Here is a 17,308-nt window from a genome sequence, read left to right as displayed (position 1 = left end):
AAGAAAGTAGGAGGATCCAGTGTCTTTGAGGGCTAACACTACAGGATGAAGGGACTGTGAGGGAGGCTTGGAGAAGTCAGTTTTAAGCCACTTTTTATTTTACTTTTTGTATTGCTCCTTTTATTCAGATACTTTTTTCTCTTCCTTAGTAATTTGATATTCAGGGGTACATGTGCAGGTTTGTTACACAGGTAAACTTGTGTCATGGGGGTTTGTTGTACAGATTATTTCATCATTCAGGTGTTAAGCCTAGTACCATTAATTATTTTTCCTGATCCTCTCCCTCCTCTCACTCTCCACCCTCCAATAGACCCCAGTGTGTATTGTTTTCCAGCCGTTTCTGCTGGGTGAACACATTTCCTCTCTATGTGTTCATGTGTTCTCATTATTTAGCTCCAACCTATAAGTGAGAACATGCTGTACTTGGTTTTCTGTTCCTGTGTTAGCTTGCTACGGATAATGGCCTCCAGTTCCATCCATGTCTCTGCAAAGGACACGATCTCATTCTTTTTATGGCTGCATAGTATTCCATGGTGTATATGCACCTCATTTTCTTTGTCCAGACTATCACTAATGGGCATTTAGGTTGATTCCATGTCTTTGTTATTGTGCATAGTGCTGCAGTGAGCATATGCATGAGTATTTATAACAGAACAATTTATATTCCTTTGGGTATATACCCAGTAATGGGATTGCTAGGTGGAATGTCATTTCTGTCTTTAGGTCTTTGGGGAATCGCTACACTGTCTTCCACGATGGTTAAACTAGTTTACACTTCCACCAACAGTGTATAAGTGTTCCTTTTTCTGCACATCCTCACCGGCATGCTATTTTTTTACTTTTTAATAATAGCCATTCTGATTGGTATGAGATAGTATATCATTGTGGTTTTTATTTGCATTTCTCTAATGATTAGTGATGTTAAGCTTTTTTAAAAAAAGATTGTTGACCATATGTATGTCTTCTTTTGAAAAATGCATGTTCATATCCTTGCCCACTTTTTAATGGAGTTGTTTGGCTTTTTTTTCCTTGTAAATTTGTTTAAGTTCCTTATAGATGTTGGATATTAGATCCTTTGTTGGATGCACAGTTTGCAAAAACTTTCTCCCATTCTATAGATTGTCTGTTTACTCTGTTGATAGTTTGTTTTGCTGTGCAGGAGCTCTTTAGTTTAATTAGATCCCACTTGTCAATTTTTGCTTTTGTTGCAATTGCTTTTGTAAGCCAATTTTTATATCATTTTCCAAACAGCCACCCTCCTCCTAACTTTGGACAGAGCTTACTCCAGAAGACAGTCTTGGAGTAGAACACCATGGACCAAGTACTTGCCAAGCATGCCCACTGCCCTCGATTGTACATATGCAAATACTTTCTTTGCCTATTCAGACATTAGCAGAAACTGTTGAATAAAGGGATAAAGGAGGTGAGAATACTGGTCCTTTATCAGAGAATGAAATAAGCAAAAAGACAAAATCAGAAAAGTAGAAAAGCAGAAAATGACTGTGTTCCTTTGTTCTTGCCTCTTTTTTCCCCCCCAAAAGGGAGGATGCACCACTCTCTCCATTTTCTAAGAAAAGAAATAAAAACTGAGCAGATAACTGATGTGCCTTCTAAGGATAGTGCCAGCAAGAATAGAACGCAGACCTCTTTGAAATTTCGATTTGCATGAATTCCTCATCTTCACCTTGAGAAAGGTTCTCTCTCCCATCTAAGCCTCAGAGTAAGATACGTTTGGGCTCTGATTTTTGCATAGCATCTGTTCCTAAGTGAGAATGGCCACTGGAGTTTGGAAACCAGAAAGCAAGAGAAATGGTGTCAAGGGACACAAAACTGTTTAAAAAAGGAAAAACCACCAAATCTCTCTCTGCTCTCACACACACAGATGCTCAATATTGGCAATGCTAATATGTCTTCTGAAGAGACAGAAATGAATAAACCTAACAGAATTCATCTTTAGGGAAAAACAGATGGTTATATAACATGGCTTTTGAGTGAGAAGAATTCCTAGAAAGAAAAAAAATCAATTGACATGCAAATTAATTATTGCCACTCACTGCCTTTTTTTCTTTGCCCAGAAGATAATTAAGATGACACCAAGAAAAACTGCGGATTCACAGAAATCAGACCTAACAAGTCAAACAGGTTCCTCCTATGTAAAACCAGAGCTATTGGTGTCCTCTCCCCACCCCCGACCCCCCACCATTCTATCTTTCTTCACTTCCTTCAGCAGCCATTTCTGCTTGATGATGCTGAGCTTTTTGTTGAGTCAGCCTGACATATCTTTCATTTGGCAGGCTCCTGACAGGCGGGATTGACAGATCTTTGAGACTCACTCCCATCCATCAGCCTGAGAGGCTTCACGGGGGTAGCCTTCAGTGCCTGTAACAGCACTTCCCCAGGGCCTGGCACACCAGCCAGGCTAATATCAGGGAAAAGAGCACGCGGCAATTTGCCGGGCATTGCCCTGCATCCTCATGCACTCACTTGCCAGGGTAAATGGGGAATGCTCAAGGCCTCCTGTTGTAATCTGGAGGAGGCCAACCTCAGCTTAGTTCACATGTGCGGTGTGCACAAACATATTCATGCACACATGGGTGCACATATACATAGGCATGCACAGGTGTGCACGTGACAAAGTGAGCTCAAAAACAATAAATTTTACATATTTCTCTTGTTTTTTTTCTTATTTCTTTAGCAGAATAGAATGCTATCAGTCTCCTTAGATGGAAGTGCCTATGACACTTGCCATGCTTTCCTTTTTCAGTCACCCGCAGAGAAAGTCTATTCTTTGGATTCAGACTCTCAGCACAAGATGCACAAATGACCATTCCAGAAAAGTGATCAGGAGAAATGTGTGGGGAAATAATACTGTTTTTTAATTCAACCTCAGTGAATAATGTTTTTTCACACTGCAAATGGTGGGTTAACATGCCAGTATTTATCTGCTAGACCCTGTGAAATTGCCTCCCACCCACTCCCTATTCCTGGGTTTCAGATTCTCATTTCCACAAAAATCTGCAGGTTAAACTATTTGTAATATGGAAAAATAATATTAAGGTGCAACTTAAATCTCAATGGTTTGTTGAAACATTGATACTTGGTAAACATGTATTTGTGGAGGACTTCAAGTTTTTTTCACTTCAAATCCAAGTGAAGTTAAAAAAAACTAATCCCCATTGTTTATTGTCAGAAAATCATTGGCCATTTATTAAAGAAGCTGATGCAAGAAAATGACATTTGCTCTACTCAGATGTCAACCAATGGAAGCAAAGTCCACTATTTGACCCCTGGGTGTCCTGTTATTTAACAAAGATTTCAGGTGCCTTTCTTTAGGAAGGTGAGCATATCTACCAGCAGAATGTAGGTATTAAATCTAGTGGTCCTTTGATAGTAAGAATCATCCAGGTGTTTGTTAAATATACAGATTACCAGTGTTCTTCAACGACATTTCCCATTCAAGTAGTGTGTATCTGGAGCCCCAGGCACCTAAATTTTTAACAAGCTCTTTAGCTGAAGCTAAGTAACTTGCTTAGTATCACATTGCTGGCTAGCAGTCAAACTGGGGCTAGATCCAGGTTTTTTGACTTTTAGACCAACAGTATGGACAATTCTGTGCTGTATCAATTTTATCGTGGAAAAATGGCAAAGCTGTCAGGCAAAGAAATACAGGATGGTATACCTTTAAGGCAGCTATATTTACATGAAGCTTAGGTGGCAGTGGAACTTGAGAGTATTACTGAGCCACCACTTAAGATTCTAGTTTTGAAGACCATATGCTATCCTTCTAATTTTAGTAACTATTTTTAACTTTATAAGTTTGTGATAAAACTAGACTATCCCCCTGTACAAATCCCCCAAGTGCAATGGTCAGGATTTCACAGTCCAGTCATCACAAAGTGTTCAGAAATCCAGCCTATTCTACTTCAAATCTCCATTTCTTTGTCCCACTTTCTAGGTTCTCTGAGAGTTCATAGGTATCTCAAAGGAAGGAGTCTAGTTTACTGTATGCCAGTAGGGAAAACATATTCATGCCCCCGCCCTCGTAGTATCTACAAGTCCAGGACAGAGTCTTGCTTTCATCACAGTGACAATTCAGGGGTGATCTGGGCCATTTCCTCAGTGTTACCCACAATAAAAGAGGCTCCCAGCCCTTCTGGCTATGGCTTTTTGGGTTGAAGTCCATGTGATTTCCTCTGCCAGACCCTGGGCTGTCCCAGGATGGTTGTGGGCAGGATCTGGATGGAGCTGGGTAGCAGAGATGGACTCTGGGACACCCCACAATGAAATATATTTTGAGGTCAGCTCAGAAATAGAAGTGTTTTTATGAATTTTTTTAGCTGCTTGCAATAAAATTCCCTACTCCTAGGACTTCTAGTCAGTATCAATTTCATATAAGAAGTCTCAGCCTATTTCTTATATGTATATTCTATTCTTCAGCTGAACTTGGGATGCTCCCAAACGATGCCCAAATTTGGTACAGTTAAATGAAGTCAAGCAGGAGGAATTCTCAAAAAAAATCATTTTATCCAAAATAGCAGTAAGCCTCATATTGGAAGGTCACCAGCGAAGACTATCAAAAAAACAGAATTTTAAAATTCATAGTTAGGACCTACATGATATGCTTTAGCAGCACCAAAATTTATTCCTGAAGCTAAACTATTATTTTGTGTGACTGTTCTACAACCAGTCATGAACTTCTTGGGGACAGAGACTGTTTGTTATTCACTATATGTCCTCAGCACTTCGCCCACTGACAGGTATATAGTGAAATTTTAACACATGTATACCGAAAAAATAGACTGCGAAAAGTTGTCTTTTCTGAATTGTGCTGGATGCAAGTTCAGAGAAAGCAAAGGCAAAAGCCAAAAGCACACACTATTGCTGACTTTTGAAAGTAATGGGTTGGCCAGGCAGGGTGGCTCACATCTGTAATCCTAGCACTTTGGGAGGCCAAGGCGGGTGGATTGCCTGAGCTCAGGAATTCGAGACTAGCCTGGGCAATATGGTGAAACTCCACCTCTACTAAAATACAAAAAAATTAGCTGGGCGTGGTGGTGGGTGCCTGTAATCCCAACTACTCAGGAGGCTGAGACAGGAGATTCACTTGAGCCCAGGAGGCAGAAGTTGCAGTGAGCCGAGATCGCACCACTGCACTCCAGCCTGGGCGACAGAGCAAGACTCCATCTCAAAAACAAAAAGAAGAAGAAGAAAGTAATGGGTTAAAAGACTACAACACCGTGTATGTGTTGTAATGGACCTAGAATGTCCCAAAATATATTAAGATTTGGGCCCTGGTGGTGGGGCCTGGGGGAGCCGAGAGAAGCACTCTGCAGAAAGAATCTTCTTGTCCTTTGTTAACTATAAAATCCTCAGCTCTCCGGGGAAGCAGCCCTCCTTTGGTGGAACTCCCTGGAACGTAGGGTTCACTTGAGGGGCATTTACCAGTCAGCCCATATTCTCTGGGGAAGAACAGCAGGCAAAGTAATGCTGAGCTGATGGGCCTCTTAGACCTGAGGGATTCAGGGATGACCACCTAGGTGGCTCAATGGCAGCAGAAGCTGTGGGAAATGGACAAATGGACAAAATTGATGTGAGCTTTTAAGCAATACCCAACTTACCTTTCTTGGTGACATTTTACAACATGCGGCTTTTTTGCTTGATTTACAGCCACATCCAAATCACTGCTGAAGCAGCTCTTCTGCTTCCTACTCCTAAATGCTAAATACCTTGGCAAGTTTGGCACATTCTTTACCGATATTACTCATAGATCTTTTCACTAGAGACTTTGACATTTCTTAAGTAATGCCTGAGATGACAAATTAGCTTGGAGTCAATCTTCCCATCTATTTTTATGCAAAGTTTGTTTCCATTTGACTATAAATAGAAAAAAAAATGGGGAAAAAAGATAACTAGGAAAATTGATTTTTAAAATTCTCGCATTAAACTAGGTTATAAATGGATGGAAAACTGGGCTTGAAGGTTGACATTGAGCAGGTTACTTAGTTTCTTGCTGTCTCAGTTGTATCATCTGTCAAAGAGTAAGACTGGATTCAATAATTAAATTGTCATTTTAGGATTGGCACAAGGAAAATGAAATTTCCTAGCAGCCTTAAATTTTTTAAAATAAATTTTCTATTAAATTTTAACATATATATAAAGAAAAGTGGCACATTGGCCAGGCACGGTGGCTCACACCTGTCATCCAAGCACTTTGGGAGGCTGAGGCAGGCAGATCACCTGAAGTTGGGAGTTTGAGACCAGCCTGACCAACAGGGAGAAACACCGTCTCTACTAAAAATACAAAATTAGCTGAGTGTGGTGGCACATTCCTGCAATCCCAGCTACTTGGGAGGCTAAGGCAGGAGAATTGCTTGAACCTGGGAGGCGAAGGTTGCAGTGAACCGAGATCGTGCCATTGCACTCCAGCCTGGGCAACAAGAATGAAACTCCATCTCAAAAAAAAAAAAAAAAGAAAAGAAAAGAAAGAAAAATGGCATATTATGATTATCTTACTTAATGAATTATCACAAAAAGAACTCAACCATCTAAGCACAACCTTGATGAAGAAATCAAACATTACTAGCATCTCAAGCCTCTCTCATGGCCCATCGAGTCCCCACCCTGCTCAGCCTTTTCCAAACATAAACACTTATCATTACTTCTAAAATCACAAATTAGTTTGCTTTTGAACTATTTAAAAATGAAATTATACCATATGTTTTTTAATGTCTGTAAGACATATATTGGTCTATAATTTGACGCTAATCAAAATTCAGATCTATCAACATAGGTGACCAAGGTTTGGGGCCTTCATGCCCGAGCCTTTACGTCATTCAGAATTACTCCATATGTGGGGAGGGAAGTGACTCTATGTATTTTGAGCTGAAAGATATTTAATATACATAATTAGAGTTTTACATAACCATTGAAAGAGCTGGGGAGGCAAAGGTCAAGAAGGCCACTTTAGGAGACCTGGTGGTGTAGTGATCACAGAGAAGCCACCGCTGATGACATCGGCTACCTGTCCACGGGAACCCGGAGACAAAGGAAGACCTCAGTGAAGATCTCAGCTCCCCAGCCAAACTGTTGCAAGAAAAAAACACTTTCTGCTTCTCTTCCACCTTTCAAATCTCATGTGAATTCTTCCTACTGGCAGCTTTAACCCAGAATCCGATTCAGGAAAATGTTCTGTGACCTAGGGCAGAAGAACACTGAGAAGGGCAATGAAGACACGGAGCTAATAGCAGATAATGTGGCCAACACTTAGTTTTAAACTAGCTGGTGGAAGCAAATTGACCTCTTTGTATTTCTAATCTTTTAGTCTCTCCTAAGTCTTCAGATCCATTTCCAATACAAATCCTATAGTGCCCTCCTTAGGGATACTTAAAAGCCTGCTTCTATTTTACTTCTTTCAAAACCAGTGAGTGACTTAGAAGGTCTTCTCTTTTATTGCAGATGCGCAGAGCAGCTTCTGAAGATCAGCAGGCCTGTGCAGCATCATCTGAGGGTCCCCAGAATTAAAGCAACATGAAACTCTTCATACTGAGCATGGCCACTTCCCACTGACCATGACTCACAAATGATGAGGCCCCCTGACAGCGTTGAAGATAATTACTATTCATTATCTTCTGCTAATAGAAACTATTTTCTCCCTTAATCTAGGTTTCCAATTTTAGAAGTTGCCCTGTCCTCATAAAAGAATTACCAGGAAGGTAGGAGGTTTGTTTGTTTGCTTTTCTGTGCATCTAAATACCCTGACAATCTAATCTCTGGGGAATCTCAGTAACCAGGCAACACAAGTCATGCTCCAATTGTGCGGTCCTCAATCCACTTTTCCTGTGCTATTCCAGTTCAAAGTAAGAATACCAAAGGCAGAATTGCAGAAGATAAATGTGGATCTTTATTACTACAAGCAGATAACCAGGCCTGCCCCCTCTTCTTATTGCTGAGTAGAAATTCTGAGGCAAGTGCTTTTAAAAAGACTAGAACAGCACATTTTACCTAAGAATAAGATTAAAGCTAGTAACCTGTTTTTCTTACAAAAAAGAAAATGGAAGGAGATAGCTTTTGTCTGGTGACAGTTTATTTTAACCCAGATGCTTCCTCCATTTGTAATTTGGCCTCATTTGTGTTTTCAGAAACATCACCAATTCAGACGGGTTTCTTGGGTAAGGACTTAATGGACAAGGTTAAACACAGCTGTTCTGGTGCCTGAAATCCTTAAGAGTCTAGCAGGACCGGAGCAAGTAAAATAAACTCAGAAAGAGCTGTCTAGATCAGTGTTTCTAGAGACAAAATGAGTATAAATGAGCATGGAGTCAACAGGCCTCCTGGGCCAAGGTCAGAGGCAATCTGGGGACATGGACTAACAGCAGAAGAATACTGCCTATAGTACATTTGCTATGAGACAGCACAGAATTGGACATTCTGGCCTTTAATCATCAGGCTATCACAGGGAAAAGTGGTCCAGATTTAGTACTGTGTCAGCACTTTATATAATAAATGCTTCATTTATTAGGAATTTAGCTATCGAGTTACAGATGATAAAAATGACACTCAAATGCAAGGTCAAACCGCAAACATTTATAATTCCTGTCTATTAGCTAAAATACACAGTCCTAATTATCCAGATGAAAGGGGTAATTGTTTTCCCAAACAGTGCCTCAATCTCCAGTGATTTACAAAGCACTTTTATACACATCATCTCGTCACAGTGGTGTGTATGCCCTTGTTACACAGATGGATTGAACTGGAAATTGTTTCATTTGCCAGTTTTAAGTATCTTCCATTTCCCTGTGGGTGGTTTCTGTAAGGCCTGATGGACATATTATCATCTGGATCTTCCAGGCAATGACACCTCTAAAGAGGCCGACGAACTAGAACTATCAGTTCTAACACCTTAGGCAAGAATCCCTCAATCTCTCTGGGTTTCAGCTTCTTCATATGTATACCGTAGATATGTTGTCAAAATTGTGCTGATCTTCACCAACTAATAAGAAATGATAAGAATGAGATTTTTGTGGATATGGGACTTTAATACACAGTGAGAGGAACATAAATCAGCATGACTTTTTGCTGGTGTTATGTAATAAAATTTAAAACGTACATACAATTTCATGCAGAAAATTTACATACAAGAATCTATCCCAATGAGGTAGTTACATAAATATGCAAGTATAGACAAGACGTTCATCACAATTAGAGACAACCAAAACGTCCACCAACATGAGACTAGTTCAAAAAGATATGAGGTATTCATACAAGAGACTCCATGCATCCGCTGAAAAGAATCATGTAATTCATATTCGTTGACTCAAATAGAAGCTCCGTCACACATTTTCAAGACAAAAGGAATTACAAAGCAGTATGGTTGATATAATCCCATTTATGTGCAAATCAAATAAATTCCAGATTTCACTGTGGTTCAATTCAGCCCAGTGTCACATTCACAGAAACAACCCAGCAACAAAAAGGCATTACAGAGTAATTTCAGCCTTGGCTCTCCATTTTCAGAAAACATTAAAGAACCTACAATTCCTAACCCACAGCACCATATCCTAAAATAGCCTTTGTATCCCACCTTTTTCATCTTGTTCTCTAATTCTCACATTGTAATAGCTCCTGAAGGCCTCCTCCTCCCCAATACGCTTTTCTACTCTCAACCAAAGACATCACAATGATACCCAAACAGATCAGCCACTTCTCTTTTGTCCCTCTTCCTTCTTCCTTTGTTTTTTTTTCTTCACTGATTACCACACTCCAAAAAATAAGGTGGAGAAAGAAGAAAATGCTAAGTGGACAAAATTTCCTTTCCAGAGAGTAGAAGAAAAAGAGATTGACTATGCATGTACTACAATGTCTTAACCTTGTAGCAAGAGCAAAATTATTTAAGTGATATCTACTGCATATATGCCTAGAAGTGTCTGCAAGGATGTTGACAAAATTCTTAACAAGAATTATCTCAGTTGGGATTTCCCTGTGAACTTTGCTTTTAATTTTATATCTCTCCTTATACCTCTTTGAGTTACTCACGATGAACATGTTTTGTTTGTAATCAAAACCACGAAATAAACTCATGTCAACATGTAAAAAAAGAGGTTGTAATGATGCTCACAAGAAACAATAGACATGAAAAAGTACACAATTGAAGTACAAAGTATAAGCATTTTAAATAAATACGATTGGACTGTCTCTTCCAGTTTCCAACATTAATAAGCACCATTATTTTGGAATTATTTTAATTACTCCTACATGTTAGAGTTGGTTAATTTCTGAACAACAGTCAAATACTCCCCTGTGTTGCTTAATTTGTTGTTTTATTATCAATCAGCCCTGTTTAATTTGTGAGTCCACTGGGTTATAATTTGTACAGCATTTAATGATTTGCAAAATAATGTTAAGTATTTTAAACTCATTGCAATCATTTTTATTCATGTGCTCTAGAAGCCATCAGTTTGAGGGGGTCTCTTTGGAGAAGAAGGAGTTGGTGTATGTATATTTGTTTACATTTCAATTTCTCCACATCCACACATCCCGGTACCTCTTTCTAAATATATGGCACTTACTTATTTTTATGATTCATGAGCCAGACAAATTTTCCTCAAAATCAAGGTACTTGCCTGTGGAGTTCCCAACATTCTGACTCATGAATCTCCTCTTAGCTGGGGAAATTCTGAAAAGAAATTTGCAACACATCACCGTGGGGCCCAGTCACACAGCTGTTAATAACGACTACCAGGCGGCAAGTGCTCTTTGTCCCTGAGAAGTGAGCTTGGCAGTCAGACTCCCCAGCCAGAAATGCCGAATGGCACCCTTGCTTATGGCTGGAAATTCCATCCTGGGAGTTTCAGACAGCAGAATTTGTCCCTTAACTACTATATTTACACCTCCACATTTCTTCAGCATTATAACTAAATACCTGAATCAGTTCTAGTCATGGACAACTTATAGCATGTCTCTTTGTGACGAGAAAAGAAAAAATAACTGCTGTTCAAAAATCCTAAAAGACCCTGAAAAATTGGAAAAAGTGATTGGAATCAGGCTTTAGCAGGCTGGCTATAGAACAGAACGTTCAGAGTGGGGAAAGTACCCAAAGTAAGTGGAAAATGGCTATTTGGCCCCACAAGATGTAGGTGTCAGGAAGGGACCCTACACTTCAGTGATATTCTATAAATATTAAGTGACATTTTAATACATTTAGCAGGGTATATCTATTGGCTTTCTTTTTATTCTAGAGAAGCGTATCTTTTTGTCCTTCAAAGAGTCACTTGAGTATCCCTTAGCAATGTGAATAAGGGCGAGTAAGCCCCATTGAACTAGAACTATAATCTGATGGGACCACTTTGCCTCCCATTTTTTAGTGTGACCTGGGAAATATTGCTTCGCTTTCTAGTAGGAAGTAGATCAACCTGCCCAGAAACCTAGGCCCTTCTACTCCTGAAGGAAGAGCTTGGTGGGGTTATCACCTCCTGAGGGAAGCCTCCTCAGACTTCCCTCACTAGATGATTCTCCTTTTATGTAATTTTACCTTGTAGCACTCCATCATTGCCTTATCACAGTTTTGGCTTTGCATTTACATTGTTATTCTTCATTTAGTATTTCAATCCCACCCTAGGCTTTAAGCAACATTACAGCAGGCCTAAGGTTCTCTTTGTTTACTATTATATTCCTAATGCCTCACACAGTGCCTGACTCACATTAGCACTCAAAAAATCCAGTACCTGTTGAACAAATAAATGCACGAGTTGAGAAGATCTTTTTAGAATAATACCAATCAAGCTCCAGGGACAGAGAGCATTAATGTTCAAATTACAGGTATCACCAAGGTAGAAAGACCTAAAGCCAGTAGACAGTCCCTAGATTTGAGTTAGAAACAGAAAATGAGAGAAATGCAAATCAAAACCACAGTGAGATACCATCTCACACCAGTTAGAATGGCCATCATTAAAAAGTCAGGAAACAACAGGTGCTGGAGAGGATGTGGAGAAATAGGAACACTTTTACACTGTTGGTGGGACTGTAAACTAGTTCAACCATTGTGGAAATCAGTGTGGCAATTCCCCAGGGATCTAGAACTAGAAATGCCATTTGACCCAGCCATCCCATTACTGGGTATATACCCAAAGGACTATAAATCATGCTGCTATAAAGACACATGCACATGTATGTTTATTGCGGCACTATTCACAATAGCGAAGAGTTGGAACCAACCCAAATGTCCAACAATGATAGACTGGATTAAGAAAATGTGGCACATATACACCATGGAATACTATGCAGCCATAAAAAATGATGAGTTCATGTCCTTTGTAGGGACATGGATGAAACTGGAAAACATCATTCTCAGTAAACTATCGCAAGGACAAAAAACCAAACACCGCATGTTCTCACTCATAAGTGGGGATTGAACAATGAGAACTCATGGACACAGGAAGGGGAACATCACACTCCGGGGACTGTTGTGGGGTTGGGGGAGGGGGGAGGGACAGCATTAGGAGATATACCTAATGCTAAATGATGAGTTAATGGGTGCAGCAAAACAACATGGCACATGGATACATACGTAACAAACCTGCACATTGTGCACATGTACCCTAAAACCTAAAGTACAATAAAAAAAAAAAAAAGAAACAGAAAATGAGGTGGTTGTTTAATTTCTACGATGTGGAAGACACAAGAACTGGTCCTGACCCATTGTTTCTGGGAAGGCCTGTGCTAGCACCTGGCTGGGTATATAATGAAAAAGCAAAACAAAACAAAACAAAACCCATATCTATGGATGATAACAAGGGCCTCAGATTTTATTATGGTCTAAAGTGATCTTAACTGAGCAATGGACAGGAAGTGACCTTCCCTTTAACGATTGCTCCGGTCAGGAAAAGACTCTGTCAAAGTAGAAGGTTTCACCCAGCCCCACTTCCATGTTCCTGGACAGCATGCAGTGTTTAGCAACAAGAGCAGGCAGAGTCAAATCAATACACAAATCATGCTTCACCTCCCTGCCTGCCTCTTCTGCCGGAGGGATCTAACAAGTCACCTTACTCCATGTGAGGTGCTTCACATCCAGTGGGTGGTACCCCATGGACTCTCACCTACCTTCCATTCATTTTCACCTGAACCTACCCTATAGGAGATAGCACCTATGAAAGTCACCACATGAAGGAATTGACATCTTTATAACTCAAAGTTCAGTTGGTTTGAAGCCAGTGCCACCAGGTATAAGCCAGGCCACCCTCAAATGACAATTTGTAGCCTATATCCTGACACCATTAACTATTCTTGGAACAGAGAACTTCCATCTCTGTATTTCCAGCAAGCCCGACCTCTGCTAGGAGCTTTTTTCCCTTCACCACCACTGTCCACCCACATGACTCAAAGCAAGACTGAATTTATCCCTTGCCAACACTTAATTGATGCCAGGATACAAGAGAGCAATGACATTAGAGCTGAAAGAAGGAGAGACTGAGTGTCTGGACTGTCTGTTTTTATAGCCACTTAAGGACTTGTATACCACACCCTAGGAACTTCCAGTGCAAGTTATTTTCACCCAAAACTAGGTAGAGAAGCAGTCTTGTTATATAAAGACCAAATGATAATATATCATTAAGCTCAGTCTGCCTCTCACCAGTGTAACCTAGTTCTCAATTTATCTGTTATCATCCAAAAATATAGATTGAATCTCGTCACCCTTTGGTTAAAATTCTCCAGGTAATTCTCATTATCTACAGCAGGGGTCCCCAACCCCCAGATGGTGGACTCATACCAGTCCCTGGCCTGTTAGGAAACAGGCCTCACAGCAGGAGGTAAATGGCGGGCTGGTGAGCATCACCACCTGTGCTTTCCCTCCTGTGAGAGCAGTGGCGGCATTAGATTCTCATAGGAGCACGAGCCCTATTGTAAACTGCGCATGTGAGGGATCTAGGTTGCATGGTCCTTATGGGAATCTAACTAATGCCTGATGATCTGAGGTGGAACAGTTTCACCCTGAAACATCCCCCCTACTCCCTCATGCTCCCAACCCTGCTTCATACATCCTTGAATTTGTATTAACTGTAAAAGTTTTTAAAATTTCTTCTTAGATATTTTAAGTATAATATAATATGTACTCAAAAATTCAAACAGTATAAACAGTACAAAGAAAAAATATTATGTTCCCCTATTCTATCTCCACATTGGAGGTAAACTGTTAATGTTTTGGTATGTGGCCCTTCAGATCTTCTTCTGTATATAAACTCGTACATATTGGAGTTTCATCATAACTTAGCAAACCAACTAATGTAAACATGTAAAAAACACGTAGAAACAGATGGAAGGACATATTAATACAAAGAGAAAGCAATTTATGTCTTCCTCGGTAAACTGTGTGCTTCTTTAATAAAAGAAGTATGACTTGCTATTTGGTAAATCCCCAGGGGCTATTAAAATTACAGTATAGGAGCTCATTAAATGTTATATAAACAAAAAAAGGAAAGAAAAACATGCCGTTAGTAAAGATCGATCTTTTCTTAGTTTTAATGTGCACCTGAAAAATATGCATTTTATGTGCCCATTGATACAGGGGACATTTGTCAAGCATCTGCTGAATGCTAGACATTGTGGCCCCTATGGCCATGAATTGGGGCAGATATATACATAATGATGACAAATAGAGGTAAGGGCCACAAGAACATCAAAAAGGAAGTCCCACAGGCAATCAGAGGTAGCCAGAGAACATTTCTAGAGAGCAATGTAAGCTTAGTATCAGTGACCTGCCAGTCAACTTTGAGGTGGGGGTACAGACAAGACTTGATTAGTAGTGCATAGCGATTTTCATGGCCAATTTCAGGTAATCAATATAGTTAAGAATCAGTTCTCTTAAGCCAATACAAGCCTTCTCCAGCACACCATTGAATCAGGGCATGCCAGTCAGCATTTGGAAATCATCTTTCCCCTTCTGTCGCCATAACCTTCCAGTGCCACATCATTTCAGCTACTGCATCATTTCCCCTCCCATGCATTCTGCAAGTGAAACAAGGTGTTCTTTGGGATGTCTGGGCAAATGGAGACTGGGAGCAGTAGAGAATTACTTCTAGACCTGATTCAGCTTATGGAAAACAGCCCTCTCCAGGGGCATATGCTTTATGTCTATCTTACTGGCCCTCAAGATGTCCCTTCCCCCCTCTTTTCCCTTTTACATGGCTTGAGCTGATGAGTTCCTCTCCAATATTCCCGACCCAGTTTTGTTGAATGAGCCAGAAATCTCTCAGAAAGACAAGGAAAGCCAGTGGCAATTGCATATTGTAAGTAGAGTTCGACTCTAACCAAGTTCACATCCCCTGAGACTTCATCCTGTGTATTTAGACATCAGATTTACAGTGGAATATGTGGCCTAGAGTCTGAGAGATGAGTCAGAGTGTATTTTAAGAGGTATTGGACACATCTTAAGATTATATTTTTCTCTGAAGCTAGGAACAAAGTGTACCAGCTATGCCACGAGAAGTTATCATTTCAAGATCCTGTTTTGAGAAATCATATAGCATAAGTTTCTAGAAGACAGACTTTACAGGAATTAGTCCATATGAGCCCAAAATGTTTTCAGCAGGATTATTTGGGTTTGAGCTTTGCCGTTTATCACAAATCTTGAAAAATACAAACAACCGGCAAAAAAACTCATATCCACCTCTTCGGGAGTTTGAAATGTGTTTTTCCAAGTAGGGCATCAACCTACAATATTCTCATTCCTCAGACTCAGACCTGCAAACGAGTATGAGATTCTAATTTTACACTCAAAATAAACCGTGAAAACTAGTAAGTCAAAAGAGAACCCTTGGAGAATTAAATCATGCCTTCGAGGATAAAAACAAAGGGTGGGGAACTGTGGAGACAAAATTTAATCCAACCCAGTTAAAGTCAATGAAACAATATTTTTTGTTGTTTAAATTAAGAATATCAATGCACTATCCCTGAAAATTAGCAGTACATTTATTCTACTTTTTCTATGGAAGATTTAAGACATAGGGAATTATTAAAGTAATTACTGACACGGAAAAGAAAGCAATGTTTTAAGATGAAGTATAATGCATCAAAAACCAAAGGCTGAAGCAAGAAAGAACTCAGCACAAGAAACAGACCCAAGCAACAGATGAAGGCTGGGCTGGATAACCTTTCACAAAACATTCCCAGGCAGGGCCAGCTTCATGAACACGCCACCCGTGCAGTCTCACAGGGCCTCATGCTCACAAGGGCCCCGTAACGCTCTGTGGTTGTCGTTTTGAAATTCTCCATTTTATCTTTGAATTTGTGTTTTTGAAATGAAGTCTAATTAGGCAATGGAGCACATGCTGGTTTCTTGGAGCCACAGGAGGGCCTATCTCCTGCCACTTCCCTGGGGAGGATTCTCAGCTGCCCACTCTTCCACTCCCTGGTGCCTAAGGCCATGCCCAGCCTTCCCTTCCTGACCCTTCCCAGACATGGCTGCTGCCCTCTGGCCCCTGCTAAAGCCTGGACACAGGAAAGGTCTGAGTAGAACTAGTGTGCCTGGGCCAGGGCGTGGTGGTGGCTAATCCCACCATAGGCTGGCAGCATCACAGTGCATTAGGAAGGTGACTTGCATCTTATATTTCATAGGATGAACTGCATGTGTAGGATATACCAACCTCAGTAAATTCCAGAAAGGGTCCTTGGCAGTCTCTTTCATTCACTCAATCAATACCTATTATGTGCCGGACATAATGCTAAGCCACTCAGCATACATTTTGAAAGGGAGCTTAGGGTCTGATAGAAGAAAATGGAGAAGGAGAGGGAGAAATAATGTCAACACAGTGTTATAGTTGAGGAACAGGAAAGATACAGTGCTGTCTCAGAGAAGAAAGTGATCCACCCTAGGGACTTAGAGAAAGGTCAGAGAATGAACCTTCGTGGTGAAGGATAAGTGGTAGTTTGCCAGGCATGGGCATGGTGGTGGTGGAGTGGGGACAACTCAGGCAGAGAGGGCAGTAAGCACAAAGACGTGTCAGGAAAATCAGAAACACATGCTTGGAGAACTTTCTAGGAACATGTACTATTTTTCATAATGACTGAGAAGAGACAAAAAAAGGAAGGGAAGGAGGGAGGAAAGAGGGAGAGGGAGGGAGAAAGAGACAAGGAGAGAGAGAGAAAGAAAGAGAAAGAAGAGAGAGGGAGGGAGGGAGGGAGGGAGGAAGGAAGGAAGAAAGAAAGAAAGAAAGAAAGAAAGAGAAAGAAAGAAAGAAAAGAGGGAGGGAGACAGGGAGGGAAAGGAGGAGGAGGGAGGGAACGGAGGGGGAGGGGGGGAGAGAGGGAGGAAGGAAGG

At 40.5% G+C, this 17,308-nt stretch overlaps 1 protein-coding gene across 7 annotated transcripts in view; it reads right to left on the bottom strand.

The window, feature by feature from the left end:
* Positions 1-17,308, bottom strand: part of LACC1 (laccase domain containing 1) — a 141,615-nt gene that overhangs the window by 37,769 nt on the left and 86,538 nt on the right. The window contains exon 9 of one of the 7 annotated variants that reach the window (XR_009213239.1): positions 7,073-7,195. The exons of 5 other annotated variants lie outside the window; for them this stretch is intronic. The gene's annotated coding sequence lies outside the window, so the exon portion shown is untranslated. Of the gene's footprint in view, positions 1-7,072; positions 7,196-8,972; positions 8,990-17,308 lie in introns of those variants that run through there. One more of the 7 variants, XR_009213240.1, reaches the window with a different exon arrangement.

The sequence above is a fragment of the Hylobates moloch genome, unplaced genomic scaffold (genome assembly GCF_009828535.3).
Source record: "Hylobates moloch isolate HMO894 unplaced genomic scaffold, HMol_V3 SCAFFOLD_4, whole genome shotgun sequence".
In the NCBI taxonomy this organism is placed as follows: Eukaryota; Metazoa; Chordata; class Mammalia; order Primates; family Hylobatidae; genus Hylobates; species Hylobates moloch.
This window is presented reverse-complemented; position numbering and strand designations above follow the sequence as displayed.